The following is a 6000-nucleotide window of genomic DNA, read 5'->3' as shown; positions in this document are numbered from 1 at the left end:
CCTTGAATGCAACCCCCTCCCATATTTCTGCAACTGAGAAGGTGTTTTAGTCTTTTGCAAAAGTTCTTTAGAAAGTCCATTAGAAACAAGTCCAGGCTTGTAACACATCAAAGGCTTTGCCTTCCACAGCTCTTGCGGTCTTCCATTATTCTGCTCATCATGAAGTCACTTTTCTCTGGCCTTCTTATGGCTCAAATCGGAGACAGCCTGTGGAGTGGAAAACAAAGGGGATTATCTGTTCCTTCTAATATTATATCCATTTCTGACCATTCCAAAGAACACCGATAGGGAGGAGAGGAAATATACTGATACTTTCGAGAAGATCACTGCTGTTTTTTTGGAAGGTTTGATGTTATAGAGCCTCAATTTCCACTCTTGCTGAGAAGTATCTACTAACCAATCAGAATCCCAGCCACTGTCCAGAAGCTCATCTGCCAATGCAAATATAACTTCAAACCTTCCTGCCAGATTCCCTCACATTTCTAGATAGGCTTCAGATATGTCACTTTTTAATTCTATGTCATGCAAAGCAGTAACTTGGACCTGCTAGGCCCTGTTCTTTCAGGAACCTTATGTAAATACTGAACTCTGCACTCCAGCTGTGTAAGGACCTCATCACTCCCCTTTAGTGTATATGTGGTTGTAAGTTTGTGTATCTGGTCCTTCAAAAGTCTGTTGTATCTTTCACTCAAACCAGCTGTGGATGGTATGGGATGTGGCACAACCAGTACACTCCAGAAACTTTGGCCCATTGTTGTACAGTTAATCCGGTGGAGTGTGAGCCGTTATCACTTTGGACTTGTTCAGGACAACTATAAGCAACAACAAGTTTCTGGAACAGTTGACGTGTTGCAGCTTGATCTGCAAGTTTGCAAGGATGAATAAGCAAAAGTCCTAAATAGGTGTCCACTGCAGTGCAACAATATCTTTGTCTATTGTTTCCCTGGGGCAGGAGACCAATGAAGTCAATATGCCAAATTTCTGCAGGTCTCTCTCCCCTCTTAATTGACCCAGTGGAGTACTTCTGCAATTGTTATTGTTACACTTCTCCACACATTGTACAGTTCCCTTTTAAAGTCTTTATCATGTCCATGGATATAGGCAATCATCTCTGCTGTGCCCATTCATATGTTTCTTTCTGCCCCGGATTGCAGTGGGCCCAGTTGGCCAAGTTCATCAAGACAGGATCAATTAGCACAACTGCATTCACCTTGACAATTTTATCTGCCACTCTGATATAGTTCTCAAAGTCTGGGACCAGGGGCACATGTGCATCAACTTGTCCCACTTCTATGGTGCGGGTATGAGCTTCCTTTCAAATGTCAGGGCCGGTGCTACCACTAGGCGGATTAGGCAGCCGCCTAGCGCGCATTGCCACCTTACAGCCACAGCCCCTGTGAGGAAGAAGATGGGGAAACTGTTAGCAAAACTAACAAGCCGGCAGGAGAAGGAAGTGACAAGCCGGCTGGCCATGGTGCTAGGAGTGGATGACAGCAGTGCTATAATATCGATGTGTGGGGGTAGCCGGTCTGCTCACCCCGGATGACATTACACAGGCTCTGGCCAGTGATACAGGCAACACTTCTGACATCACAGCTCAGAGAGAAGCAGCGGCTTTGCAGTGAACAGAATGCGGGGCTGGGGGATGTCATGATCTCTTCTATCAATGGAGGGCTGGAGCCTGGAGGAGCAAGCGGTGATCGTGAAGCAGGCAGCACCAAGCAGGTCTATGCTGTTTAAGTTTCAACATGCACAGGGACAGGAGAGTAACGTGGGTGGAGGCATGGACACTTACTGTGTGCTCTATGAACGATGAGATCAGATCCGCAGGACTTCCAAACACCAGCCTACCCCCCCACCTGTCATACACTATGCCATCCTGGACATCACAATCCCAGTACACCGCACAGCACATCTCCATTACACCGCACAGCACACCTCCACTACACCTTCACTACGCCGGACGTCACACCTTCACTACACCGCACAGCACACCTTCACTACACTGAACAGAACACCTCCACTACACTGAACAGAACACCTCCACTACACCGCACAGCACAGCATACCACCACTACACAGCACAGCACACCACCACTACACTGCACAACACATTACCAATACACCGCACATCACACCACCACTACACTGCACATTACACCACCACTACACTGCACATTACACCGCCACTACACCGCACATCACATCACACCTCCACTACACCACACACCAAACCTCCACTATACTGCACAGAACACATCCACTACACAGCACACCTCCACTACAACGCATAGCACACCTCCACTACAAGGCGGGGGGGTCATTGGAAGGCACCACAAAAATCGACCCTGCCTGTTGTCACTGCCCTCACTGCTTTTACAGGAGCCCCACCTTCCCTTCATAAAGGATCCCCTTTTCTGAGTCCCTCTAATTCCTCCCCAGGATAAAGGGATTTGGGTTCATGTGTCATTTTAGAAATTGGTCTGGGGCTAACAGGACGGATCTGTTCTGTTTTCTCTAAATCTGGGCTGATGTTATCTTCACTAGGAGTGGTGTTCCTAAACCTGACAGTTTTTCCCAATAAATGTTTCCACCTCTTCAGCAATTCTGCAGTAGAAATCCTATCTATATCATCTTTAGGTACTTCTGCCTTTAATGGGTTCACCCACATTTGTTTCCTAGAGATAAATAGCCCGGTTTTCTCTTCACCTCCTGTCTTCTTTCACACATTCCTTTTCTTCTCTGTTCTTTTCTGCCTGTTCCTTTCCTGTCTAGCCTTGACCTTATCTACTGCCCTGACAGTTTTTTTTTAGTCTCTTATAGCTCCCCCAACTGGCTTTAAAGTATAGTGGCTTAATGAATCTTGTTGCTTAATCCCAGTCCTCCCAGCAAGGACAATAAAGGAGCCCTGAGATTAAATGGCATAGATTTCATCAGCTTAGAGTGCAGAGCAGACATAAAGGGTTCCATATCTGGACCCATTTATTCTGAAAACATATTTATTCCGATTACTAAAACCATCTAACATAACCTGGAAATACCCTCTCCTATTGTTCTCCAGGAGTAGGTATTTTTCAGGTCACTAGGATTAGCATATACTCTGACTGACTATCATATCTCTCAGGTGGTCTAACATTGAAAAATTCACAGTAAACTCTCCGGATTTTCTCATGGCCTGATGCAATTGTGGATCATGGATTCCCATAGTCACTGCTTCCTTGCCTGACAAAACAAAAGTGTCTGCACCTTCATCCCACAAACACAGGAGCCAACTCAATAGGGGTTTCCCTGGACCTCCATATTCCACATGTCTGGGGTTGCCATAATGTACCTCCCCATCTGCCATATCCTCTCAATAATGTTGCCTTTGCCTATGCTTAGTAATGAGAGGTGTGTACACTTTTTCTTTCACACTGGATGATCATCATCAGAAATATCAAACTCTATCTCCTCATCCTCACTATCATTTGGGAAGAGCACATCCTCACAATCCCAATTTTGGGATGTGACAATAGAACGTACCCTGGCTTTACTAACAGGTTTATGGCCCTTCCTTTTTCTTAAGGCATTAAGTGATCTGGTCATGAGGGCTGCACACTGTGCTTTCAATTCATCAGCCTGACAAGCAATTGAAAGTACATATTCCAAACAACTGATAGCTGGTCTTTTAATGCCTTAATTTCTGCATCTGCCTTCTCCCTCCTTTGCGATTCAGTATAGAGAGCACCAAAAAAAGTACCCACCCACTGTGGACACTGTCTTCTTCTCTGCTTTACTTAAATCAAATCCCTTAAGGCTAGAATCTACAAAATAATCTGAGATTTTTCACCCCAAGTCTTATTCAAAGGAGAAACATACATTGCAAATTCTTTAGCTTGAGGTTCCCACTCATTGTCTCTGGCCCAGATAGGTAAGCCGCACACCCCTTTCTGGACACCAGAAACCTGTGCAGCCTTTCTTTTCCTAAACAGCTTACCCAGCATTTTTACTTAGCACAAGCTACACAACACACCACAGTCTGCTTCAGTTAAACTTTAGTGATGTATCCCAAACGAGCCCCCAATTGTTTTGCTTGCATCTGTCTAGTAAGTTTAGTTAGTATAAGCAAGGAAGCTAAGACCTCTGCAGTATATACATGTGCTTTTACTCCACAAAAATGCTGTACATACAAAAATATTACAATATTAGGTATACAATACAAGACTGACTGATAACAAGCAAGATGCCTAGCAAGTAAGCAGAAACGATGGTCTGTAAACAGTATAAATACACGTAAAAGTTACTTAACTCAAGTTACTCTGACTTCATGATCTCCATAGCCCATGAGGACTCAGGCTTAATCTATTAGCGGTTGCTGGAGATCAACCAAAAGCATCTTCAGGGATAGCTTCTCCTGGCTGGTACAGACCTTCCTTGTTGTTAAGGCATTATGGAATCCTCTTGTCAACTTATGCCTGATAATCTTGTATTTGGTAAAAATGTATCATCCCACATGGTTGTGGCCCCTGTGGAAAAACTGGGCTTAACGGGAGAAGCATGCTCCATTTTGCCCTCTAGATTACACTTTTGGATTGTACCAATTGCTATATATGTCAAAAAAGCCAAGCAATTTGTCCAGGCTACAGACTTGTTTACTGTAGTTACAGAGACAAATGTCAACTGAAATGGGAACAATAGTTCATTATTCCCATTGTATCCAACTGCATTTGTTTGAGAAGTCCACTCAAATACTCAAAAGTAACCTGATTTCTGTTTCTAAGAACACCTACTAAACAGATTCTTCAATGTACAGAAAAGTCTGAGAATATAATCATTAAAGACATATATTTATGTCAAATGCAGCACAGTATGCTCAGTGGGAAGGGATTAAAGAAACTGTAAAAAAAATTAGCAATCAGTTTAAGTTTTATTCGTACTAGATAGAATAACTGAAATTACATTTTGGTTGGCTGCTATGAATTTTTGCATTTTTCACAATGCGATTGTCATAGTAACGTAAACCTGTGTGTTCCACATGATGACCAAAGTAACAATGGTGTCTATAGATAACAACTATTAGATAGGAAGCTAATATTTGAATATCAATCTTGTGACGGTGCCAGGTGACAATTGGGAAAAAGAACCTGGAGTGGAGGAAACTTGTACTGAGCTAAATAGCTGCCACTACTCACCTGCATTTAAAATGTTGGTTGTTGGCTGCTTTTGGCATATACTGTACTTTCTGAATCAATGGATTAGAACCAGCATTCACTTAATGAGGTCAGAGAAAAGTCAGATCCACTGATCTTCATATCTGCTCCAGGTCAGTATTTGCTTTTGGATCAACAGACAAGCAAAGCAACTAGCAAATTAAAAAAATACAGCCAAAAACATTTTTTAGAGAAGCGGTTTTTTTTTTCTTCCTATCTGTGCTATAAATATAAATAGCTATTTACTATATAGGGGATTCCCTCTCTCTTCTTTGTCTGTTTGCTGTGTTAGACAGAGTAGCAAATAAGGGGAAATCTCCTTAATTCCTCTCTGTTTGATTCCCTAATGGGGATACAACCAACAATAAAAAATAGTTTTCTTGTAGACTAGGGAAGTTTTTTGTTAATGGGACCCATTAGATTATTTGCCATATTAGGTTAAATTACTGTAGGTAGGTAGATCCAAAACCTCTATCAAATCTCATTGTTGTCTGTTTTCCTGTTTTTTCTTCACTCCATGTCTGGTAAAACATCCCCAGCGTAAAAGGTAATGTGAACTCTCTTTAACAAAGCCCTAGATAGCAGTAAAAGCTTAAAAGCTGACAGGTGTTCTAGCCCCCCCCCCCCCCCCCCCCACACACACACACACACTTTTTATAACAAAAAAACAGTTTTGGGTATAAAAAACACAAATAAAACGGGAAATAAAAATGTGTACCAAAAAAATGGTGCCTTGTGGGGATGAGAACATGTAGACAAACAGCTGCCCCCTTTAAAGTGAACAAATCACTAAACTGTGCAAAATTATAAA

Source organism: Lithobates pipiens, unplaced genomic scaffold (genome assembly GCF_037356315.1).
Source record: "Lithobates pipiens isolate NorthernLeopardFrog02 unplaced genomic scaffold, aLitPip1_a1.2 Scaffold_22, whole genome shotgun sequence".
In the NCBI taxonomy this organism is placed as follows: Eukaryota; Metazoa; Chordata; class Amphibia; order Anura; family Ranidae; genus Lithobates; species Lithobates pipiens.
This window is presented reverse-complemented; position numbering follows the sequence as displayed.